General features: G+C 50.0%; 1 protein-coding gene across 1 annotated transcript in view; it reads left to right on the plus strand.

Moving 5' to 3' along the window:
- Nucleotides 1-27,096, plus strand: part of LOC149325069 (uncharacterized) — a 43,811-nt gene that overhangs the window by 2,549 nt on the left and 14,166 nt on the right. The window lies entirely within an intron of this gene.

Here is a 27,096-nt window from a genome sequence, read left to right on the forward strand (position 1 = left end):
GACAGCTTTTCTCGCAGTTGACAGCAGTTTCTTCTTAATTTTAGGAAATGCAGGCAAGTACCGACGTTTAATTACATCTCAAATAACGTAGACCATAATATGCTACCCCGTGAGCGAAGTTTGCTCCCGATTAGGCCAGTAGTTTGCTCACAGGAATTTTTTAAATTCCCGCATATAAAAACGGAATTCTCTGTATATATATATATATATATAAGAAGTTGGGGAAGTCAGACTGAAAAACTTAACAGATTTATTCAAAGTTTCGACCAGGGACTGGTCTTTTTCAAGAATGATCATACAGTGCATGGAAGGGTCTTCTTATAGCAGTGAACATGGCACACAGAGTGCTTGAAAAAGAAAAAGAAAAATGAGAAAAAATCAATGGGGAAAGAGGAACACAGCCAAGACACGAAACCCAAACGCTAAGATGCGCCAGCAAAGGCGCCGCGTGAAAGAAGTGAAGGAGGGAGGTGGGCCCCGGCGGGCACGCGACTAGTTAAGGGGGAAAAAAAGGCGGGGGGGGGGGGGTGGTTAACACAAGAAGGGAAGTGCCTGCCAATTGTGTGCATAAGTATCGCCTCTAGCCGCCTCTGTGTGGCCCCGCGCGACTCCAGAAGAAAGCACGAGGACGCACAGGTCGCGGCTGAGGTAAGTGTCTCCACATGGTTGCACGTGGACCCCAAAACCAGATGAGTTTGCATATGAAGACCATATGGAAAGCTCCTTCTTTACAGGAGTAGAAAAAAGGATAAATAAAGACAAAAAATGGCACTGCGATGGCCGAAGGAAGCAAAACCCCATGAGGGTCGCACATGAGAACCACATGGATAGGCTCCTTCTTTACAGGAGTGGAAAAAAAGTATAAATAAAGACAGAAAATGGCACTGCGATAGCCGAAGGGAACAAAAACACACACACGCAGAGGTGACAAGAATACACGAATACACGATTGTGTCACTTTTGTAGCATTTTTTAGCAGAGGATATGTGGGGAAATACGCAAAAGCCCACAAATTAAGATAAAGACAGCGCCTGAGTGTTAGAAAGTGTACCAAAAAGGCAAATTTCATTACAGGGAACACCGCTTAAGAATAACAAAACAACAATATTAGAATAAAAACAAATGGCACTCGAGATAATACAGGCGCCCAAAATAATTTATTTATTTATACAAATACCTGCAGCGCCCAGGGGCATTATAGCAGGGGGGGACAATAACAGTAAACATATACATAAAATGAGCATGTCAAAAATATTAAAGATAAACAATAAGGCACAATTGTCTAAAATAAAATAGTAACGCATCACTGAAATGGCGGTCTGAGAAAACAAGTTCTGAAAGGTGGAAAGCTTCTACGACAGATTGGCCGCCAGGAAAGAGTGAGAATGTTTATCTGTTTTACATGGTTCTATGCTCTTGGGAAGCCTATTCCAATGTGAAGAAGTATGAGGAAAAAAAGAATTCCGAAACACATCAGTTCGACATCGCGGTACAAGAACTTTCAAGTTATGATCGCGGCGTTCAGAGATGAAATGTGGAGGTAGAATGTACGAGCTCTTGTTTATTCCCGTGAGATCAGAGTATATCTGGAAAAAAAGTTCTAATTTTGCGGTTAGTCTCCGGTGAGCCAGTGTTTTCCACCTCAGGTTTTCTTTAACTAATGTGATGCTACTACGGAAATTATAGTTGCCAGAAACAAACCTGGCAGCGCGGTTTTGGATGCGTTCAAGTTTTTCCGCGAGATAAGAGCTTTGAGGGTCCCATGCCACACAAGCATACTCGAGTATTGTACGAACATTAGTGACGTATAGCTGTTCTTTCACTTTTGGGGGGCTTTATGAAAATTTCGTCGAATGAGGTTTAGCGTTCTAGATGACTTTAAGGTTAAATATTCTATGTGTCGGTTCCATGTCAAATTTTCTGAAAAATAGACCCCTAGATACTTGTAATGTTGAACCTTTTCAAGCGGTAGCCCGTCCAAATTATAAACTGATCTCACAGGAAGTCGTTTACGGGAAAATGACACATACTGACATTTAGCGCTGTTTAAAGACATGCCCCGTTTAGTACACCAACAATGAATTTTGTTCAAATCACTCTGTATACTGTTTACATCATGGCAGTTTCTGATATTCCTGTAAATGGCACAGTCGTCGGCATATAATCTCACCTTACATTCAAGCCCTTCAAAAATGTCATTTATAAACACTAGAAATAACAAAGGCCCCAAAAGAGACCCTTGCGGCACGCCAGAGGTTACGGTGACATTCGATGAATTAGTGCCATTGATTAAAACATTTTGAGTTCGCCCAGATAAGTAATCTCTAGTCCAGTCTACTATTGCAGGGTGTATACAGAGAGAAGATAATTTATATAACAACAAAGCATGAGGAACTGTATCAAAGGCTTTACGAAAATCCAAAAAGATGCAGTCTACCTGAAAACCAAGATCGAAATTATAAAAGAGATCATGGGAAAATTCTACCAGTTGAGTTGTGCACGACAGTCCAGGCCTGAAGCCATGTTGAGCATTTGAGAAGAAATTATTACTTTGAAGATGTTTCATCCCAAAGCTGTAAATAATGTGTTCCATGGTTTTGCAGCATATGCATGTAAGAGAGATTGGTCTATAGTTTTGTAATGCCTTTTTGGGGCCACTTTTGTGGACTGGAATGACGTTGGCTACCTTCCACTCTGCAGGTAAAGAAGTGCTGTATAATGATTTGTTAAACAAGGCTGCTAAGAATTGCGCAATTTCTTGCGAGCAAGATTTCAATACATACAACGAGATAGTGTCAGGTCCGCTTGCTGATTCGTTTTTTAGGTTAGTAAGCAACTTGAGAACACCGTTATGTGTGACAGTAACGCGGGCATGTTCTCATAGGCTTTTTCTTGTGTTTCAGGCAATTCGCCAGAATATACGGCAGTAAAGACGGATTCAAAATAAGAATTGAAACAGCAAGCCTTCTCGTAATCGTCATACACTGTTTTCTCGTCAACCAACAAATTAGGGACAGAGGTCACCTCTTTACTATTGATTTTAACAAATTTCCAAAATTCCTTTGGATTTTTCCTTAACCTTGTGTCAAGCAATGACATATAATTATGTTTATTTAATTTTATTTCTTGCTTAATTTTGTAGCTTATCTGGCGCATTTCCTGGAAAACAGACTGCTTGTTGTTTCTTAAATATGTAGAATACAAACGGCGTTTCTTATTAATTAATGCCCGAATTTTCTTATCCACCCATGGCTTATCATTCCGGCGTCTACCTGTAATAATTTTAGAAGGGATGTATTGCTCAATTAGAGCCATTAGTTTATCTCTGAAAAGAATTCAAGCTTCATCTATATCCAGTGACTGGCTGACTCCATAAAAAAGAGGTAGAAACTAGAAAGTTCACTTGAAATTGACGTGTAATCACCTCGGTCGTAAGAAAACACTTTCCTGGGATGTTTGTGGGCAGACCTAACTGAAGTGGTAGAGCACGTGGCCACAACACTGTGATGGTCACTGATACCAGGGATAACAACTATATCGTTGATCAATGACTCAGAGTTAGCAAAAAACAAATCCAAGGTACTCTCAGTGTCATGACCTCATCTGGTGCTCTCAGTCACGAATTGGGTCAGGTCATTAGTTGTAATAAACTCTGAAAAAGCTAGAGATAATATAGTCGAATCAGCCAAAACAGGTTTTCCATTTTTCCAGTGAACGGCAGGCATATTAAAGTCTCCTCCGAGAATATAATCACTATCTATGGTAGTTAAAAAACTTGATAATTCATTAAATGTTTCTGGGCTAGAAGAACCAGTAGGCCGGTAAAAGGACCCAATAGCGATGTAACTGCCATGATTAACTCTAATCCTGCACCACACAGATTCAGAATGATCAAAAGAGCCAGGTAACTCTGAAGGCATTCATTAATAAGGACAAAAACACCGCCACCATGTGTGTTTCTATCACACCGGTACACATCATAGCCACAAGGAAAGACTTCGATATCTGCAACGGATTCATGTAGCCAAGATTCTGTCCCGATAATAACATGCGGTTGAACAGAGGAAAGCAAAGCAGCAAATTCGTCTACCTTATTTTTCAAACTTCGACAGTTTACTAGCAAAATACTAAGCAGAAGGCCGCACAAATAACCAGGTTTTGCACTATCACACAAATCTTTAGGCTGTGAGCAGTGCTTGACATTTAGCTATCTTTTTATTTCCGTCACCGTGTCTTCTCCGCTATCGTAGACAAAAATTTTGTTGCCTATATGCAGTCTGTCGAAACGCAGTTTTGAACGAGTTGGTTTGGGTTTGTGGTTTGGGCATATTCGTACAGTTTTGAACGAGCGCGTCTGACTGCGGGACTGAAATCATCACGAATTGCATATTGTTTACCCTTTAGCTTTGATCCACACGACAAGAGTAGTTCTTTAGCTTTAAACCTACATAAATTTACAATAATCGGCCGGTTCTTTCCTTCACGAAAAGTTCCGAGCCTGTGAGCGCGTTCGATATCATCTGTTTGGATAATCTGGTCAAGCTCAGCTTTGAAAAAGGCGATAACATTTTCCTCAGAGTCTTTCCAACTTTCATTTTCACAATCAGATAAGCCAAAAACTATCAAGTTATTTCTGCGTGTCCTCGAGGGACGATTTCGCGTTGACCAATCTACGCCGATTATCTGAGGCGCCTTCTTTGACTGCAAGTAAATCATTTAGCAGTACAGCGACGGTGTTTTGTAGTTCCTGCAGCGAACGAGCAAGAGCATGCTCTTCCCTCTTAACTTCTTCAAGATCGGCAAGAAAACGTGTCTGTCCCTGCTCTAACCTGCGCACAATTGCATAGATGCCCTCAATACTACTACGTTCATCAATACTACCACTGTCCGGACTAGGGCCAGGATTTAATTGAACATCTCCCGAGAGGAGTAAGAGCAATGCAGAGAAAGCACGATAGGACAAAGTACATAAACCAATGCATTTCTTCACCCACTCCAACAAACTGTCGGGGCACGACACCGCAATCACACATCGGTTAGAGCACCGGTAACAGGAAGCAGGGTTTCGATAACCAACCTGTGCGAAAAGACGAGGTAAGCTCATGTCGACAGCGATGTCGCGCACGGCCTCGCGTGCGTCCCACTGTCGCGAAGAAACTGAAGACGGGGCCAAGCTTCCGGCCACATTGAAGAAGCCGTCGCCTGGCCATGGAATCAGCAGGGCTCCGAAAAGCACCTGTGCGAAAAGACGAGGTAAGCTCATGTCGACAGCGATGTCGCGCCCAGTTCAAGAGTTCAATACAGTTCAAGAGTGTGAAAAAATGGCCTAAGAAACGAAGTTTACCCAAACGCCGTGATCAGCAACAACAAAACGATAATAATGCGATGAATACTCATGAGAGACGAGCGTCACATAATTCGTGCTGAACCACAACAAAAATAATGTCAGTACCTCGACTAGAAATGAAAGTGTTAAATACAGAACAAATCGTGATGCAACTGTCGTCAAAGTAGATTTAAGAAACATTATTTTCGATGCAAAAGAGTTCACAAGGAAAAGAAAAACAAACAAACAAAACATTGCAGAAAGATTTAGCCAGAAAGGCAGGAGAGTTTGCGAGAGCTTTCATTAAGGTGATGGCTCATTTTCTTAAATTGGCCCTGGGTCCACACTGGGCATGAGGAGATTGATGCACAGACTCCAAGAATGATTTTAGAATATGATTTAATTAATGGATCTGGCTTGATGCCGCTTACGGGAAATGCAGTAGGGCTCGTCCACGTCGGGGCTCAGTCAGCTTGTCGTGGCACGGGCCCGACGAATGGCTGGATGTCTTCTGCGGCCGGGCTGGGGACTCTTTGCGGCTGTGTAGCTCTCGTTCTCGGCCAGGCGTTGGAGGAGCTGCCAGGTGTGGAAGCGTGCTGTCGGAGGCCGAACCTGGGCGAAGGCTATACCCCGGGCTCCCTGGTCGATGCGCGGCCCCGGTCTTCTGCGTTCCTCCGTCTCGTCCGCTCGTTCGAATCGTCCCTGTCTGCCCGTTCCTGCCGTCGGCTCCCCCTTTTAAGCCTTTTGCTTCTTTCTTTCTGCAGCCTCCCCCTTCGCCGTAGCAGCTGGCTGCTTCTCGCCGCCCCCGCGGCGCCGCCCGCTCGCCGCTTCCTTTTGTTCCCTCCGCGCAGATCTCTCTCCTCGTGACAGCGTCGAGACCCCCTCCGTGGCGACGCGACGCCAGTCTGCCGCTTCCCGGGAAAGTCGCTGACCGGGTCCACTCCGCGCAGCTCTCCCCTGGAATCTTCGTGGCAGGCTTAATCCCCACCGTAGGAGTCGTCGACGGCCATCCTATGCGCTATGTGGCCTTGTCCCTCCGTGGCGACACCATAGAGAAACATACTTACGTAAGTATGTTTCTCTATGGCGACACGCCGCCAGGATGGCGCGGTCTGCCGCTTCCGGGGAGTCACTGACCGGGTTTCTGCGGCCACTGGTGTACGCGCACGAATCGTCACATCAATTCTGATTCGCAGGCTTCCCTGTCGTAATGTGTCTGGAAGCCAGATTGGAGTATGGTGGCCTTGAACTTTCCAAATGAATGGCCTTTTGTCGTTACGTGTCTTGAAAGAGGCAGATCTGGCAGCTCTGTGGTTATTTTCTCAATAGGAAACGAGTTTCAGTGTGCCCAATGTACTGAGCACGGCACACACCGCACTCGAGGAGGTAGACTACGTTGCTGCTGCCACAGTTGAAATCTCCTGGAATTTTGAATGAGAAAGACGACGCTGTGCTGCGAGCTTCTGTGACCTTTATTGCAAGGTGTGCACCCTGAGACTTCACCGTTGTCTAGTTTCGAGGAGGTTACGGCATCTTTGATATTTCTTGCCCTCCGATATGCGACACGGGGTGGTTCGGGAAGCAAGCGCTTCATTTTGTCGCTCTGAAGGAGAATGTTGTGATGCTTTCTGAGAATAGCATTAACATTCGGTGCTGTTGGAGAGTAGGTTAATATCAGATTAGTTGGGTAGTTCGTCTGCGCAGTCTTGGTGTTATTTAGCATTGTACGGCGGTCTTGTACTGCAGCTTTTTCCAAGGCATCGTCGATGATAGGCTTCGGGTAGCGCTGTCGGACCAAATCCTTGCGGAGTGTCTCACAGTTAGAAGCGAAGTCCTCTTCACGGGAGCAGATACGTTTAAATCTGAGAGCCTGGCTATATGGTATTCCTTTCTTGCAATTTTTTACGTGGCTACTTTCAAAATGCAAGTATTGGTGCCTGTCCGTTGGCTTCCTAAACAGGGAGGTGACAAGCTTGTTTTGCGAGATCTGAAGTTTTACATCCAGAAAGCTGATCGTAGAGGTTGAGTAGCTGTGGGAAAAAGAGATGCTTCTGTGAGCATTATTAAAGTAAGCGATGAATTTGAGTAGCTCTTCTTCACCATGGCACCATATAAGAAATATGTCATCTATAAACCTCCTATAAAAAAGGGGTCTGAGGAGACAGCTCTCCAGGTATTCAGTTTCCAGAATGCCCACAAATATATTGGCATAATTAGGACCTACTTTTGTCCCCATTGATGTGCCACTAATTTGCACACAGTGGTCGCCATCAAATTCAAAATTATTCATTTCCAGCACCAAATGCAGAAGTGTTTCGAGGGTCGTGCCATCCACTGGTCTTTCCAGTTCTGAACCTCTGTAAGCTTTAGCGACCGCCCTGATCTCATCCGAGTGGGGTATGTTGGTGTATAGGGACGCGACGTCGAGGGTAACGAGTATGCTGTTTTCTGGAATGAACAGATCAATTATGTCAGGAAGAAAATGAGTTGTGTCTTTGACAAACGAAGGAAAAGTTGGTGGTATGTCTCTGATTAAGCTGTCGACAAAACAGGAAATTTTTTCTGACGCGGTTCCTATTCCGGAAAGAATTGGTCGTCCTGGATTATTTTCCTTATGTATTTTTGGCAGAGGGTAGAACCTACCGGGGATGGGAGACAACGGAAGCAAAGACTTGGCGATTTTATCAGTTATTATGTTCTCCTTTACGAGGTCTTCGGGGTCGATAGTTAAACACCGCATTATCACGCTGGAAGGAGCCCGACCCATCCATCAGCAGCCCTATCGTGTGTCCCCTCGTGAGCGAGATGCTATCCAAACACCGGTCGAAGAGATGCTCACAGACGGCGTCATCCAACCGTCAAGCAGTCCGTGGTCGTCTCCTGTCGTCCTCGTGAAAAAGAAAGACGAGACACTTCGATTCTGTGTCGACTACAGGAAGCTTAACCAAGAAAGACGTGTATCCGCTCCCGCGTATCGACGACTCCCTCGACCGACTTCGTCAAGCCAAGTACTTCTCTTCGGTCGACCTCAGAAGTGGTTATTGGCAGATAGAAGTTGATGAGATGGACCGTGAGAAAACCGCTTTCATCACACCGGACGGGCTCTATGAATTTCGCGTCCTCCCATTCAGGCTCTGTTGTGCTCCTGTCCACGTTCCAAAGAATGATGGACACTGTTCTCACAGGTTTGAAGTGGCAGACCTGTCTTGTTTATCTTGAGGCTGTCATCATTTTTTCCGCAACGTTCACGGAATATCTTCACCGCTACAAGACTGCACTCGATGCTGAAAATGCCACTTTCGGTTCACCGAATTGAAGTTCCTCGGGCACGTCATTAGTGCTGACGGATTCCGAGCTGACGCAGAGAAGCTTGCTGCCGTTGCTGTCTTTCCGATCCCCGCCCGCAAAAAAAGCAGTCCGACGTTTTCTGGGTCTGTGCTCCTATTATCGCCGCTTCATTAGAAATTTCCCCCAGCTCGCCAGCCCTCTGACGCTCCTAACCCGTGATGACGCGTCATTTTCCTGGAGCAATGAACAGCAGAATGCCTTCGACGAGTTACGACGCCGACTCCAATCGCCGCCCATCCTGGCACATTTCGACGAAGCTGCCGACGCGAAGGTGCACACGGATGCGATCAACGTCGGTCTTGGCGCCGTTCTAGTTCAGCGGCAAAACGGTGTCGACAAAGTAATGGCCTACGCCAGCCGCGCACTGTCGCGCGCTGAGTTGAACTACTCTACCACGGAAAAGGAATGTTTAGCCGTAGTCTGGGCCGCCGCTAAGTTCCGCCCATACCTGTATGGCAGACCGTTTTGTATCGTCACCGACCACCACTCGCTGTGCTGGCTGAAAAATTTAAAGGACGCTTGCGGCCGCCTAGCACGTTGGGAATTACGCCTGCAGGAATTCGATTTCACCGCCACCTGCAAGGCTGGAAACACACCGACGCTGATAGCTTGTCACGCGCTCCCGTCGAATCTCCTCCACCAGACACCACCGACGATGATAGCTTCCTTGGAGCGGTCAGCACGTCTGAGCTCGTTTCCAGACAGCGTGCCGACGCCAAGCTGCGTCTGCTCATCGTACTACATCTCGAAGGTGGGTGCCCTGAAATATCACGATACCCAGCTCTTGGACTATCGTCGTTCTGCCTGAGGAGAGGGGTGCTTTATAAAAAGAACTCTACTTCAGGTCCAACAACTTACCTGCTCGTCATACCGTCTGATCTGCGGGATGAAGTCTTCCTTGCCTGCCATGATGAACCGACTTCAGGCCACCTTGGAGTTACACGCAATTTATCCCGAATCCGGCAGAACTGTTACTGGCCCAACCTAACTTCCAGTGTCAAGCATTATGTCCGGACATGCCGGCAATGCCAGCGGCGGAAAAAACCCGCGGTCAAGCCTCCTAGACTGCTTTAGTGCATCGAGCCGCCACAAATACCATACGACAAAGTCGGCATGGACCTTCTGGGGCCATTTCCTCTCTCATCGACCGGCCACAAGTGGATCGTAGTCGCCACAGACAGCTTGACCCGCTACGCTGAAACGAAGGCCCTTGCGCGAGGTACTGCCGCCGAAGTTGCCCACTTCTTTATGCACGACATCGTGCTTAGACACGGCGCCCAATCGGCCATCATTACTGACCGAGGCAAGGCGTTTACAGCCCGACTCCTGCGTGACATCTTAGCGCTTAGCCATACTGCTCATCGACCAACAGCAGCGTATCATCCCCAAACCAATGGTCTAACGGAACGGCTCAACAAAACATTGGCAGACATGATCTCGATGTACGTCGACGTTGAACACAAAACCTGGGATGAGGTCTTGCCGTACGTCACCTTTGCATACAATACCGCGACGCAGAAAACCACCCAGTTCACCCCGTTCCGTCTCGTGTATGGCAGAGAGGTCCGCATGATGCTAGATGCCATGCTGCCGTACGGTGACGCAGAGCTCCGCCCTGAAGCAGTCCACTTCGTGGAACAAGCATAGCAGGCCCGTCAGCTGGCCCGCTTGCACATCAAGGACCAGCAATCCGCCGATACCCGACACTATAACCTTCGGCACAGGGGCGTGCACTACGAGCCGGGCGACCACGTGTGGGTGTGGACACCCGTGCGCCGCAAGGGATTGTGCGAAAAGCTTATAAATAGGTATTTTGGTCCGCACAGAGTCCTGCGCCGCCTGAACAGCGTCAACTACGAAGTAGTAGAACGTTAAGTTGGGCGAGTTGGTATAGGTTCATGGTTGAAAAACAGCGCACAAAAGACTAGACACAAGAGTAAAGGCGACGACAGGACAAGCGCTGAACTCACAACTAAGGCTTTATTTCGAAAACCTGGGTATATAAGGAAGGCATAATCATGAAAACAAAATTGAACAAACAAAACTATGACAATGATAAAACTAAAACTAGCGTGCGCCCGAAGCCCAAAAACCGCCAAGAAACGTGGTCTCGTTATCACTTAAAGCAACCGAAGGTTGCTTCAAGTGTGTCTAGTCTTTTGTGTCTAGTCTTTTGTCTTTTGTGTCTAGTCTTTTAGTCTTGTGTCTAGTCTTTTGTGCGCTGTTTTTCAACCATGAATCAACTACGAAGTTGTCCCCCATGGAACTGTGATCGTCGGCCCTCAGCGTCAACGGCCTGAAATCGTGCATGTAGTACGCTTAAAAGCCGTACTTTTCGCGTGACTGAGCGCTGTGTTCACGCTGTGTTTCGTACCTTTTTCCCTTCCCCACGTGTGCACTTGACTCTCCCCGCATGCCATCTAGCGCGCATTGTATAGTTCACCTCACCCCTATTCTTCTTCTTTTCTTTTTGCTCCTCCTTTGCTCACTGTACATATCCCATTCCACATCGAGACGATGTTTGCTTTCGCGTGGGGGAATAATGCCACGCGCCTAACGCGCCGCGCGGCCTCCGCGCTGAGTCGAAGACGACGACGAAGCGGCGGTAGGCTCTCGGGGCGCGCTTGTTCTGTTGCTGTGTCCTGGAACCTGGCTCTATAATTAAAAGAAAGCTCCCAGTCTTGGGTTCTTCCCGACGCCTACCTTCACGGCTCCTCTGGTCGTGACAATATGTTAGGATGGCCAATAAAAAAAGGGAACTCGAAGTCAAAGAGCATGACGTGAAAGGCACAACGCCCGGTGGTAAAAATCGCCCACTTTTGCTCCTAAACTGGTTTTGTATGTGTTGATCATTTAATCCGATCCCGATTAAAGATGCCTTGGTATGAAGAGGGTATGAGTAGCAGCTGCTGCCCCTCCCGGTCAGAAGTCACATTATTTGCCCGCCACACCAGAGACACGTGCGCCGATGACGTATGCCGGGAGAGATCTATTGAAAGTGGACGTTTTCTTTTTTGGTTCCTACCTCAGCTGGTTCTTACCTCAGCAATAATACCGAAGGCGTAGGCGGGTAAAAGTTTTCGGCAGACCGGCATGAGTGCATTGCGGGTCGTCGTGATAACTGGCACAAATGGCGGAGCGGAGATGCCTTGGAATCACTATAGCAGCCATTTGCGACCATCGGGAAGGTAGTTCCGACGGTAGAGCAGCTGGTCACGCATGACAAAGTGATGAGCTTGATGACGGAGCACTCTAGAAGGTAGGCGCGCTGAGCGATTGCCTAAGAAATCCAGAAGAGAAGTAATCCAAGGATCCTTGCGCTGCTCACAAGCCACATCAGTGTTGTCAAGAGAAGGTGTGAGGCCGGAAATAGATGGTGGGTCAGGGTGAGAGGTCACAGGGGAGCGCGCGAGAGCGTCGGCATCGGAGGGTTTACGAATGGAACGATAAATGACCCGAATGTCGTAATCTTGTAAACGGAGAGCCCAACGAGCGAGGTGGTGGTGGTGAAAAACTTTAATATTCAAAGAGAGTTTGAGGGTCAAAAAACCCTGCTGCATGGTCGGTGTCCTTAGTCCGGGACACCGCACGATGAGGCGAGGCGGCCAGATTGATCTTTGAGTGAAGACAGCCGGCCAAGGGCATGGTGATCTGTAATGACATCGAACGAGCGCCCATATAAGTAAGGACGAAATTTTGTGATTGCCCAAATAATCGCCAAACATTCTTTTTCTGTGACGGAATAATTAGTCTCCGCTTTTGTGAGTGTACGGCTGGCGTAAGCAACGACGTACTCATTGAAACCAGGTTCTCGATGAGCTAGAACGGCACCGAGACCAATGCCGCTGGCGTCCGTGTGGAGTTCTGTAGGCGCGGAAGGGCGCAAGATCGGAGGAGAGGTGAGAAGCTGGCGTAGCGTTGCAAAAGCTTCGTCGCATGCAGGGGACCAAGCCGACAAGTCGTGGCTACCAGCGAGAAGTTGCGTCAGCGGGGCGATAACGGCAGCAAAATTCTTGACGAACCGGCGAAAGTAGAAGCAAAGTCCAAGAAAGCTTCTGAGTTCTTTCAAGGATGTGGGCTTCGGGAAATCAGCAACTGCGCGGAGCTTGGCAGGGTCCGGGAGTACACCATCCTTGCACACGACGTGGCCTGGGATAGTCAGCTGTCGGGCGCCAAAGCGGCACTCTTTAAAGTTCAGCGGCAGGTCAGCGTCACTGAGACAGCGCAGAACACTCTCGAGGCGGAGAAGACGAGACGGAAAATTCTAGGAGAAGATGACAACAACGTCCAAGTGGCAGAGGCATGTCTCCCATTTAAGCCCACGGAGGATGTTATCCATTATACTCTCAAAAGTGGCAGGCGCGTTGCAGAGACTGAAGGGCGTCACATTAAATTCATACAGCCCATCAGATGTGATGAAAGCTGTTTTCGGGCGATCGACGTCGGCCATCGGCACCTGCCAGTACCCAGAGCGCCGATCCAACGAAGAAAAGTACTCCGCTCCCTGCAGGCAATCAAGCGCATCATCGATACGTGGCAGGGGGTAGATGTCCTCCCAGTAAGTTTGTTTAACCGGTGGAAGTCTACGCAGAATCTAATGGAGCCGTCCTTTTTCTTGACGAGCACGACCGGAGAAGCCCACGGGCTGCGAGAGGGCTGGATCACGCCGCGGTGTAGCATGTCGTTCACCTGTTCATCAATGATACGGAGCTCAGTAGAGGAGACGCGGTAGAGGCGTTGGCGCAAGGGTCCATGGGTGTCAGTGTCGATGTGGTGGCGAACCGCTGTTGCACGACCCAACGGTGCTTGAGGAGAGTCGAAGGATGCACGGAAGCGCTGCAGCAAAGCGATGAACTGGACGCGTCTGTGAGGTGGTAGAGCGGCATCGACAGAATGGGAAAACATATCCGGGGAGGAGGGGGAGGTGACGTCGGCGGGAGGAGTGAGGGCGTTTATGTCATGGGCATCAGGGTCATCAAGGACAGGAGAAGCTTCGTCGAGATTGATGACAACAACCGTGCCAAGCGATTCCCCCTAAAGTAAAGAGGTGGGGAAAGGCAACGGGTTCTCGAAGTACAGGGCGCCACAACCACCAGAAAGTGTGAACACGGCATGAGGGAGCATGACAGATTTGCGGTTCGCACAAAGAGGAGAGGGTGAAAAAAGGACAGTAGCGCCAGAGACAGCAGCACAAAGCGGAACGATGACAGAAGAGAAAGCTGGCACGTCGGCGTCGTCAGCGGCGAGAATAGGCGCGGCGGTAACAGGGGAGGAGTCCACAAGAGCATCATACAGCGGCGGCAAATCAATTTCGTTTGGTTTATTGGAGTTTAACGGCCCAGAGCAACTCAGGCTATGAGGGGCGCCGTAATGAAGGGCTCCGGAAATTTCGACCACCTGGGGTTCTCTCATGTGCACTGACATCGCACAGTACGCGGGCCTCTAGAATTTCGCCTCCATCGAAATTCGGACGCCGCGGCCGGGATCGAACCCGCGTCTTGCGGGCCAGCAGCCGAGCGGCAAATCGATTTCAGAACGTGCACAGTCAATAATGGCGTGATGCGCGGACAGTCCCACCCGAGAATGATGCCATGAGAGGAGCGGGTGAAAACAAAGATGATTTGGTTATGGTTTGGTTATGGGGTTTAACGTCCCAAAGCGACTAAGGCTATGAGAGACGCCGTAGTGGAGGGCTCCAGAAATTTCGACCACCTGGGGTTCTTTAACGTGCACTGACATCGCCCAGTACACGGGCCTCTAGAATTTCTCCTCCAAAGAAATTCTAGCCGCCGCGGCCGGGATCGAACCCGCGTCTTTCGGGTCAGCAGCCGAGCACCATAACCGCTGAGCCACCGCGGCGGCATGAAAACAAAGAACTCAACGGTGTAGGAGAGGCCTTGGATGACGAGGCAGGCAGTGCACGCTGAGAGAGGGCGAATGGGGTCAGCGCTGGAGGTGCGAAGGGAAAGGTCAGACAGCGGCGTCATCACTTTTTTTTTAGTTTACGGCACAAATAACGACTAATGATGGACACGGCAGCACCAGTGTCAATAAGCGCGTCAACAGGAACACCTTCAACGATCACTTCAATAACGTTCTTAGGAGCGGTGATAGCTTGAGACTGTCGTTGACGGCGCAGTTCTTGCCTCCGGAACTGCGGCGCCTAGTTTTCCGCTTGGAGGGGTGGTGACCGGCGGCGCATCGGAGAGAGCGAACGGCGTCGAAGAGACGGCGACCGATGGCTTCGGTTGTAGGAGTCGAAGCCACACGGGGAGAGATTCTGAGGAGGCAGAGGAGAAGAGATAGGTACGGAAGGCATCGGACCGTCGGCGGGCGCCCGTAGTCCTGAGAACCGGATCCGCGCTTGCGGCACCAGCGGGCCACATGACCAGCGAGACCGCAGGCGTAGCAAATCGGGCGGTTATCTGGGGTGCGCCACGGATTCGTAGGGCGGGGACCGGGGCGAGGCAGAGGATGGTGAGTGAGTGGCAGTGCAGGGGCGAGCTGCCGCTGAGGGCACACGATGACGGGTGGAGCATAAGAAGGCACAACCGGCTGAGGTCGTGGCCGGGCGACTGCTTCAGCTTATGTCAGCGATGCAGTGACCAGAGGGGGTGGATTAGTGGGCGGCAGGACCTCAGCTACCTGCTCCTGGATGACACGCTGAATAGAGGGCGACAGCGATGGCGTTGGGGCGGGTTGGCAGGTAACCAGCGATAAGTGACGAGCGACCTCCTCCCGCACAAACTGCTTGATGTGCTGAAGAAGTGTCGGCTGATCGTGGGCAGGACCGCCTACTGCCAAGCTCGAAAGGGTGTCGTCCGGGCAAATGGTACGGCGGGTGACATGTCGCTGCTTGCGGAGCTCGTCGCAGCTGTGACACAAAGAGACGACGTCGGAGACGGTTTAAGGATTTTTAAACACCAAGATTTGAAGCGCATCGTCCTCAATCTCTTTCAGAATGTGTCGGATTTTGTCAGCCTCGCTCATAGATGGATTGAGTTGCTTACACAAATCAACGACGTCCTCGATAAAACTCGTGAAGTTCTCGCCGTTCTGCTGGGCACGACTGAGCAACCGTTGTTCGCCACGAAGTTTTCGGACAGCAGGGCGGCCGAAGACGTCAGTCAGGCTGGTTTTTAGAGCCGTCCAGGTAGTAAAATCCGCTCCGTGGCTGCAGAACCGCAAGTTGGCGACATCGGTCAAGCAGAAGATGACGTTCGTGAGCTTAACGACGTCATCCCATTTGTTGTAAGCACTCACGCGTTCGTAGGAGGCCAGCCAATCTTCCACGTCGGTGTCGTCCGTGCCGCTGAAGATCGTAGGGTCGCGCTGACGGACGACACCGGAACAGCGTTGGGAACGGGCTGGGCAGGCTGGGCCGGGGTGTCGGACGTCGTGGTAGAGCCTGGTAGCCTGGGCATCGTGGCGTAGCTCCAGGGGAAGAGCAGGCAGCACCTCCACCAAGTGTAATGAGGCGACTCGCACAATTAGCGTGCACGGCCAGTCTTTGTTCGAGCGGTGCTTCTCAGCAGGCCAGCGTTCGCAAGCGCGCACCAGAGCTTCGTCAGCTTCGTCTTCCTTCTTTTTTCTCTCCTTCGTCGATGCTAGCCACTGGGGCATCAAACCACAACTCTCTTTCTTACATAACATTATTTTCTGGTTTTTGATTTCGATTCTCTATGGCTGTCAAGAAACTAGGTTCTCCAAAACCCAGTGTGGGCATGTTGCGATGGCATGACAATGTCACGTGACCATGCCCGACCAATAAGTGAATTTCGCTTTGCACATTGCCGGGCTTTTGGTGCACGTGACGAAAGCTTTATTGTTTCCATATTAAAACAACAAAAGCACGGGGCACAATCTCACACGAGTGGCACGTCTCCTGAGACGCCTGCGGCGAGTAAACGCGGCCCATAAGCAAAGCACACTCAGGAAACATATATGGAAGGCGCGGAGGGCGAAAAGTGAGCACACCGGAGCGATTCCGCAAACGAATGCACGGGAAGCAAAGCGGAGGAAGAACAGAGACAGAGACCTATACTCCGTTAACTCCGTCTCACAAGATATTTGCAGCACTACGAAAGGTAGGGCTCTCTCGTCCAATCAGGATGGCCCGCAATACATTAGTGTGTTCCTACGCGCCTGTGGCTCGATCCACCTGATGTCCAGGTGGCTGCATCCATGTGAAAGAAGGCGTACTAGTAGTTAGCTTCTTTCTACCACTAGGAGGTGGCGCTTGATCTCTTTTCATTCTTTCATCTGTTTGTTTTTGGACAGGGTGATGCCCGTTCCGAAGAGTCTGGCCCTGATTTTTCTTTTTTTTTTCGACACCTGTTCGTATCACTTCCTTTGTTCTCAAGTCACAGTTATTTCCGATGTTCCTGCTATGTGTGTACAAAGTTATTTATTCCAGCGTTGTCACTGTACTATTAAGCTGGGTCGAGTGCAGGCCACAGCAGCCGAATGTCGATGCAAAAAAAGCCCATGCGCTGCCCTCCACTGCAGCATCTGCCACATCTCATTAGAGACTACGTCGTTCTCATTTTCTTTACTCTCACTGCAACAGTACTGAATGGTCCTGACTTTTTCGCGCACGTTAGCACGTTAATGGGGCTCATCCCATCGTCCTCATCACAATTCCATTCAGCACTGATCGTTGTGTCGTCCTCCAGGTTGACAACAATGGTCGGTCCTTGGTCAACAACATCGTCGATGATGCAGGCCAGTTTCCTCATCACATCTTCCTCACTGATACCATGCTGCACGTAATTCTTCTATTTCTCAGCAGTAACTTGCATGATGCCTTGCCAAACCAGAGGCTTCACTTCCTGGAGCTTAAACATCTTGTTTTAACTGGCCACGAAACCCTCGACATCGCTCCAAACAAGCTCTCTCGGGTTCAGTGGGCAGTGGTAGGGTGGCACGCGCACAATGAGATGGCCAGCAGCTTCGGCGATGCAGTACACACGGTATTGGTCGCCACCTGTGCTCACGTGGTTGACAAGCTGCATGAGTTCGGCCTTCATAATATCGCTGCTCCACGCGACACCATTTCCGGGCAGCCAAGTCTGTATGTCCTTTTTTTAGGCTACTCATCCATCGCACTTTATGCTGCTTCACAGAACGTTATGATGCGTTGATCGTCGCTGTAACGCTGCCGGCTTCATCGGGGACAACATTCGGCCCGCCTTAAACTTCTGCGTTGTCCACTGGTAAAGCGTTCGCTCGCTCACCTGGGTCAGCTTTGCCGTCCTCTTGATGAGCGCATTTGTACTTGAACTGCCCCCGTTCTCGACGCGAAGCACTTCAAGAAAGCAACTGCGATCGCCTACTTGGGAAAACAGCGCACTGTAGGTGTACCGCACACAGGTGGGCGGCACAACCGATAGGCCGACATCATGTTGTAAAAAGGCGACGCATCACTACCTCGTAGCAGGCCACCGCGGAGCTGTGATCGTACGGGCTTTGTTTGCTAATTTCACCAGTGATTGAAGCACTTTCTACCATCTAAATCTACTCGTCCAAACTATGTTTTCAATTGCTGCGCTCATTTTTTCCTTAATAGTCCTAGAGTGCTCAAATATTCGAGGAACTATTTTTTGTGTTCCTGCAGCCCTGATTGCACGAAAGAGCTCTGCCTTCTGTAGTGCTGCAAATATCTTGTGACGAAGAAGTATAAGGAAGGCTGGGTTCAAGGAAGTTTTGTTGCGACCACATCAGCGAAGGGCTGGGAAAGGGGGGGGGGGGGGGGGGGGAATCAGGTGGAAAAAATAATTTAAAAAAAAGGAAACAATAACCGGGGAAAACCCCACTCCAAAAAAAAAACACAACCTTAGGAAGCTAAGAACAGGCCCCCGTTATGATCGTATTCCTGGCCACGCGGGCAGGAGCAAGCCACAACCGAGAGCTGTCAACAAAGGCGACAACCTCGCGACAGCTACAGACCGGATGCCCTTCGTCTCAGAAAAAGGAGGGTTCCCTCAATCGCACCTCCTGGCCACTTCGACGGGGAACTGGAAGAGAGAGCCCTGCGCCACTGCCCCACGGGCTACCAAGGAGTACCGGGAAGCGCTGCGGGGTCTAGTCGTCATGTTTTGACATCGCAATTCGTCTCCAAAGGGGAGGCTGACACCGCGTACTTTTCCGCGTAGCTTGCCCGTGCACGGATGAGAAACACGTGCGACCAGCTGCACATCGTGGGAGTGTCACTCGTGGAGGTATCTGCGGATGCACGACGAAGATAACACCCTCCTCTCAAGCGATGGGCGCGTGTTCCCTGGGGAGGGTGCGTGATCACCTGCCAACATGGACACGCCCTGTTCGCCAAACACGGTCTCCATCTAGGGATTTTAGGGAAGAAAACAAAACCTGGCGCAGAGGATGGGGTTCCTCACATCAAGTAGCTTTCTCCCATCGAGGCTCTTCGACTGAGAAGCATTCTCAGCTGCTGTACGTGTACACAATGTAAAACTTTCCTTCTAAAAACGGCGCAGAGAAAAACACGCAGAACACAGGGAGAACGGACAGGACAAGAGCGCACTAGCAACTGAAGCTTGGTCGAAAAACACTTCTCACTCGGTAAGCATGCGCCAGGAAATTCAGCACGTGTCAACAAGATAAAAACCCAAATAAAAACGTGGCTTAGCTGTACGATAGACAAACGGACTAAGTCAAGATAATTCTTGTCTTATATATTAAAAAAAAAAGTTTATCTTGACTTAATACTTGTCTTATATATTAAAAAAAAAAGTTTAAGAATGCGCCGTGTTTAGATGGACCAACTAGCCCAACTTTCTGCTTTACTGAAAACTTTCCTTGCCTGCCTCTTAACCGAGTCTTCGATCACCCTCGTCCCATCACCGGTTCGACCATGCTACCCGAGTCGCAACACCCCCCACAGTGGCAACAACGACTTATGAAGGAAAAAACAACGCGCGGAAGAAGGAGAAATGAAAACCTGTGGACCATCGCCGATAGCAGGTCCTTTTCTCTTTCAGCGAGGGGCTGCGTATTTTGAAGGCTTCGCTCTCACACGCGGAGTGTGCAAGGAGCTTAGGCTAGAAACACAGCTCTATTTCAATAACAAAAAAGGAAACGGCGAACAAATGGGAGCCCCAACCACGATCCCTGCACTCTGGCCGAAGAAACGCGAAAGAATGCGACCCAGCAGGGTGCCGCGTAGTTCGACACGAAGCTGCCAAGCACCCTGTTCTCTGAAGTGATCGCCACCACCCAGCTGCGTCAATATCCCCCTGTCGGCAGCAGTACCGACCGCAGCGATGTCGTTTGAGCATCCGCCACGCATGCGGGAGGTGGGGGGGCGTTCGATACCCCGTTTCCAACGTCTTCCACGGTACGAAGGCAACACGAAAACATTAGGAGATCATCAGTGTTCCAATCACGCAGTGTCGGATTCCTGTATTATTCCAGAGCCTGAATTTACAAGATAAATCTAATTCACAGAGTTATCTTCCTTCAATAGGAGCGTTTCACAATCAAAAGCTTCTTCTTTTCGCCGTGGACATAATGACGACGTGCATATAAAACACCGAGCCCTTTCTACCACATTCTAAACGAGCATGTCTTTCTCGTTCCTTCCTTTTCTGCCCCGATTTGTGAATCAAATATCGAAGGAGAGCTTGGTTCTATTAACGGGTTCTAACATAGGTATATAGCTGGTGCGTAGTCACATAGTAAACTATGACTAGGGGTTAGAGATTTCGGTTTAAACAGTAAAAAAAACCGACAAAAGTACATCGATTTAGGTATTCCAAATTAAGTTTTAACCGATAAAGGTCAGTATCCTTCTGTATCAGGTCGGAAGAGCAAGGTTCCGGGCTAGTTGGTAATCCATTTAAAGGAAGAAACAGCGCGACGAAACACGGAGACACGAAGAAATGATACACACACGAGCGCTGACTCACAACTGAAAGTTTAACGTAGGTATATAGTTTAACGTAGGTATATAGTTTAACGTAGGTATATAGTTTAACGTAGGTATATTTGAAGCCCTCCAAATCCATTATGCCGGTCAAGACTGCGTCAGTACTCCATCCTTCTCCTTGTCAAAAAAAGAGCTAGATTTTCTGGGTGCGTTGACTAACGCCGAAGGTTCTAGTGCGCCACACACAGCTGATTAATTCACGGAATCCTCGTTGCTACCACTTTTATCTTGCTTTTAGTTCCACACCCCCTTTTGGGCACGTTTTTTTTAAATTTTACCTTCTTCACGTTTTTACATTTTTTATATTTTTATGTTTTGACCTGTATAATTTTCATTTGTGTCCTTCATAGTTTTTACCTTTCCCCGCCCTTTTGGGTACTTTTTCATAGTTTTTGTTAATGTTACCTACCTGACCACCGTTAAGCGGCCCTTTACACCGCCTTTTTATCGCTTATAACTCTTTTGTTTCCTGTTGTGTTTTTGTGTCATCTTGTGGCGCGACCACACTGATTGCCGGTTATCGCTGAGCAGCCCACCCGCTCATGTTTTCTATTTAAGCTTTGGTTTGGTTTGGTTTATTGGGGTTTAACGTCCCAAAGCAACTTAGGCTATGAGGGATGCCGTAGTGAAGGGCTCCGGAAATTTTGACCACCTGGGGTTCTTTAACGTGCACTGACATCGCACAGCACACGGGCCTCTAGAATTTCGCCTCCATCGAAATTCAACCGCCGCAGCCGGGATCGAACCCGCGTCTTTCGGGTCAGCAGCCGAGCGCCGTAACCACTGAGCCACCGCGGCGGGGCGTTTTCTATTTAAGGGTCTTTCCACGAGAATAAACTTTCAGTTGTGAGTCAGCGCTCGTGTGTGTGTCATTTCTACGTGTTTCCGTGTTTCGTCGCGCTGTTTCTTCCTTTAAATGTATCAGGCCAGCATCCGAGGCAGTTACACTCAGTGAAAAAAAAGAGAAATAATAATGTGCGGAACCCATGGGCAAGGTGCAGCGGTGTACCGTTTGATTAGGCAGCGCATTTGGGCATTTTGAGGCATCGACCCGCTGCCTCAGATGACTCTGGAGACAGGGAGACTCCAACCGCCCTGCTGGTGTAGCGTTGTGCACGTTGATCGGCCGCTCAGGGCAGTCACTCGGTTAAGCACTCTTGAAGTAAGGCGTAAGTGTCGCGAAAGAGTGTCATGTTCTGGCTACCGCGACGGTCCAGCGAAACTTCCATCTCTGTCGTAAACACTCAGACCACGTCATTCTCCGCATTCGTGCTCGTCAGCCCAGAGACAACATGGCAATCCATGTTTCAGAAATCAGCTGCCACTTGTGTCTCTGTATTACAGTTGCATCAAATCATTCATGGTACTTCCCTTACTGGCGATAGCTTTTTCTTCTGCAACTAAGCACTGCTACAAGTGTTTTTTCCAGTGATGAACGACCATTTTTGTGTTAATTACTGGTAGATGGAATGTCCAGGCTGACATAAGAGCCAGGTAAATACGAAATGGCTTTTCACTGGACAGGAAAACCACACTATATACCCCCCCCCCCCCCCCCCCATAAAAAAAAGAAACACTAATCCATGTGTAGGAAATATTCACCGAAAAAAAAACGAAAATGCGTTCTCATATAAACAACGAAAAAATTTCGCCGAATTTTCAAAAAATAACACTTGAAACTCTAGTCCCTAACAATGAGATATGAGAAAACTGACAGTTATCACCACGCGAGCCCGATATTTGCGACATAGTCAAATAGTCCAGGTAAGGAAAAGCGAAGGCGTCTTTCGGAGCGAAATAAAAGGAAAAAAATCTGACTATTTGGTTAATATATTGCGACCTGATGTTCACAGGTGGCGCTTGAAAAGAAAGACGTTGAAGTGTCTCGCGCTGGCTGGCTGCCGCATTCTGCTGGTTAGCGACCTGTCGCCCTATCTTCCGTTACATATTTTGCTGTAGGCGCTGGGTAAAGATCCCTGTATATGTATCGTACTCCTCCGGATACCCTGGGCTCCAGTCCTTCGCTAGTGGACACCCCTGTGCACCGTGCTAGCGGGAGAAACCAAGGCCTACCTCCCGAACACGGGCCTTTGGAGTCTGCCAGGGCACCCAGCCATCGACATGTCACGCAAGCGGCAGCCTACTATACCTTGCAGAATCCGCGACTGCCCAAACCATTCCACGGCATTCATCTCGAAGACGTCGAAGACTGGCTTGTCGAGTTTGAACGGGTGGCCTCGTTTAAACAGTGGGACGACGCCGCCAAGCTTCGAAACGTCTTCTTTAGCCTGGAGGATGGTGCACGTATACGTGGTACGAGAACCGAGAAGACGCCTTGACATCATGGCACGAGTTCCGCCGACGCCTGCTGGAGACCTACACCAGCACGGATCGTCGAGAACGGGCTCAACGGGCTTTGCAGTCTCGCATTCAGATGCCGAATGAGACTGTAGCCATGTACGTGGAGGACATGACCCGGCTTTTCCGACGAGCTGACCCGGCCATGCCCGAAGAGAAAAAGGTGCGCCAACTCATGCGCGGTGTTAAAGAGCAACTGTTCACTGGCCTCGTGCGCAGTCCACCAGGGACTGTTGCTGAGTTCCTTACGGAAGCGGTCACGATGGAGAAGATGCTCCTGCGGCGGTCTACCACCTACGACAGGCCGGTACTCGCCGCTTCGGCTACAGGACCGTTTCCTACCTTCGGGGCTAACCCTGATCTCCGCGAGCTGATCCACTCCGTTGTCCGCGAAGAGCTCCAGACACTTTTCGGTGCTCCCCTGCCGACGGCCGGCCTCTCACTAGCCTCGTCCGAGAAGAGGTTCAAGCCTTGAGGCCTTCGTTCCCGTCCGTTGACCCGCCGCCTTTTCCCACGGAGTGCCGTCGGCCCACTTATGCTGAAGCCTTGCGACGTCCTGCGCCCTCTTCGGCGCAGTGTCCTCCATCCAATCAGGGCTCACTGTTTTCCGCACACCCCGTCACGTGCTACATCGACAATCTACAATCGGCCCAGCGGAAGACGGACCTGTGGCGTGTGTAAGGAGATAGCGCCACCCAGCGGCGTTCGTGAGGAGAAGAAGACAAAGCACGAGGAGCGCGTGCGGAGGGGAACGCGGGGCAGGTCGAAGAGGATTACGTGGCAGAGAAGAGAAGAGCGCGGTGGGCGACGGACGTGGACGAGTTCTGCTGGCTCCCCGAGTTCCGGGCTTGGGCCTTAGCCGCAGACGTCCGGGCCACCAGACCTGGACATCCATCGTCGAGAGCCTCAACCACCAGGCCCAGGCGCCACTCTTCTCCGTCCATCCGTCAGCTGCTCCACACAGGCCGCCTCTGGCGCCTACGTGACCTTTTTCCGGGATACCAGACCTGGGAACCGTGCCGGGAGCCCACGAACGCTGACGCTGCGGTAGCGTTTCATCGACGTTGGAACGCCAAGAGACTCCTTGACTGCCCGACACCCAGCCAGTCCTCCCCGCTCGTTGCTCGAATAAGACAAGTAGTGTGAACTTTCCTCTTTGACTCTTTTTCCTGCATTTATCATAAGCACTTTGTTCTGTTCCCCCGTGTGTTTTTCCCGTGTATTGTTGCGTTGTTCTCTTGTTCCTTTCCTTTCTTCTCGCTCATATTGTAATTGGTTTCCTTTCCGTTAAAAGCCGCCTCGTTTATTGTTTGTACTTTGGTGTTTGTTGAAAATAAGACCTGCAATCTCACAGAGTCCTCACAAATTTGGCGTCCACGACAGGACGAGGTCGGTTATTATTTCTTTGCCTGTTGTGTTAATTTAGGCACAGTATGAGCGCGTCAGATTTGGTTACTTTAGGCGAGCGCATGGGCTTGTGCGGCGCGGAGTTACGAGCGTGGGTGGAGGACGAGCTTCGTAAGGCACGGGAAGAGAGAGCCGCTGAGCGTGAAGCTGCGAAGCAGAAATTGGAATTAGAGGCACGGAATTTAGAGGCTGAGCGTGAAGCTGCGAAGCAGAAATTGGAATTAGAGGCACGGAATTTAGAGGCTGAGCGAGAGGCTGCGAAGGAACGCTTGGAGTTAGAGGCGCGGAACTTGCAGCTACAAATAAGGCTCATGGAGGGTGGCGCAAATCCTCCGAGTGACCGTGGAGAGCGTAGCGACTCATCGACCAGCTCCATTAACCCGCACAGCCTCATACCACAGTTCAATGAAGCGCGGGATGACCTCGATGCCTACTTAAAGAGGTTTGAGCATGTGGCCACGGGGCAGGGTTGGCCAAAAGAAAAGTGGGCAACGGCGTTGAGCTTGTGCCTTGGCGGCGAAGCACTTAGGGTCTTCGGTCGGCTCTCGCCTGAGGATTCCGTGGATTATGACAAAGCGAAGCTTGCCTTGCTTCAGAGGTTTAGGTTCACCGCGGAAGGGTACCGAGAGAAGTTTCGCCAGAGCAAGCCCCAGGATGGAGAAACGGCCTCGCAATATGCTGCCAGGTTGTTTAGCTTCTTTGACCGTTGGGTCGAGATGCGGGGTGAAGGCCGCACTTTTGAGGTGGTTCGCGAGATGGTCGTGAGCGAACAATTTCTGAACAACTGTCATTCTCGTTTAGCCCTTTTCTTACGTGAGCGGGAGGGCAAGACAGTTTCTAAGCTGGCGGTGGCTGCCGATCATTTTCTCGAGGCACAGCGGCAAAATAACTTGTTGTTCTTTAAAGAGGAGGGTGAGCACACGATAGTTAAAGCCAAGGACGAGGTTTCACGTTCACAATCCCGCCTTCGATGTTTTCTTTGCGAGAAGACTGGGCACAAGGCGTCGGATTGTCGGACAAAGCCGAAGCAATTGTATTGCACCTGGTGCCGCGAGGTAGGACATGATGCCCAGTCATGCAAAGCTAAGAGGCCAGGAGACCGTGAGGAGTCCGCCTGTTGCATGACACCTCGATATTCACATCCCGATAGCACTGCAGTGGTAACGCGCGTAGAGGGCCAGTTGGGGGAGATGGTCTGTCCTTCCAACCCGGTGGAAACTGCTATGCCCGTGGCGCACGGTGAGGTGTTCGGCCAGCATGGTTCGGTATTACGGGATACGGGCAGCACCGGTATTGTTGTGCGTGAGTCTCTTGTACCGCCAGCGGCACTAACAGGGAAAAAGGCTACATTATTCTTGGCCAATGGGACCCGTGTAGAAGTTCCGGAAGCGGAGGTGGTGATTTCTTCTCCATACTTCTCGGGTAAGGCCATCGCGCGCTGCTTGTCTACACCCTTATACGACATTATAATAGGCAATGTCCCCGGGGCTAAACCTCCATTCCCGGTTGACCCGCCAGTTCTCACTGATCAGGCAGTTTCCCTTGCCATGACGGGTGCGGTCGATGTTCCTTCCCTTATGGTGACAGCAAAGGTTTCAGAGAGTAGTAAAAGCCCCACTCTGAACACACTCCACTTGTCACGGCCGGAGTTTCGCCTCAAACAGGAAGAAGACCCGACCTTAGAGGTGTGTCGCAGGAAGTTGGGGCAAATATTTCGTGGTAAGGGACAGACCGCCCACTCCTTTGATACAGATGACGGTGTTCTTTTCCGGTCGTACCAAGTGTGTCCCGGCCAAGTCGTTGAGCAAGCGGTGGTACCGAAGGGCTTACGCACGCAAGTGCTTAAGTTGGCACATAAGAGTGCATTATCCGGCCATCATGGAATACGGCAAACAATAGCTAGGGTGCTCAGTGAGTTTTACTGGCCCGGTGTACAGGCTGACATTAAGAGTTATGTCAGATCGTGTGACATGTGTCAGCAGACTGTGTCGAAGGCAAGGGAGAACAGAGTGAATAACATCATAGGACGGGAACATGTAAAATCATGGTGGAAACTGAGGTCGGTGTGGAGAAAACGGTTTCACAAAGGAAAACGGAAGTATTAGCCAGAAAAGTTCTCGCGACGGTGATGTGGTTTGATGGGAACAATGGAATACAGAAGAATGTAGCCCACACCTATTGTTGGAATTGTTTTTGTTTGTTCATGTTTGTTTTTGAGTGTCGGCTATCTACTTTTTATGTTTTCCGTGTTTCTTCGCCCTCTATGGACGCTTTACGTTGACTTTCCATGTGCTCTCTGTGCTGTGTGTGCGAAGGTCTGTGAACGCTTCGAACATTGACGACCGTCGTATTGTGTGTGGTGTGTAGTGTGCGCGCTGTGGTGCGGTGTTCTGTGTTGCGATCGTCGAACGCGTCTGGTGTCGCTCTCCTGAAGTTGAGTTCTTTCCCTTGGAAAAAACTTCCGAAGAGGGGGCCTTCTGTAAGGAGATAGCGCCACCCAGCGGCGTTCGTGAGGAGAAGAAGACAAAGCACGAGGAGCGCGTGCGGAGGGGAACGCGGGGCAGGTCGAAGAGGATTACGTGGCAGAGAAGAGAAGAGCGCGGTGGGCGACGGACGTGGACGAGTTCTGCTGGCTCCCCGAGTTCCGGGCTTGGGCCTTAGCCGCAGACGTCCGGGCCACCAGACCTGGACATCCATCGTCGAGAGCCTC

Source organism: Amblyomma mixtum, chromosome 10, assembly GCF_055824585.1.
Source record: "Amblyomma mixtum isolate Tamu chromosome 10, ASM5582458v1, whole genome shotgun sequence".
Taxonomy (NCBI): Eukaryota; Metazoa; Arthropoda; class Arachnida; order Ixodida; family Ixodidae; genus Amblyomma; species Amblyomma mixtum.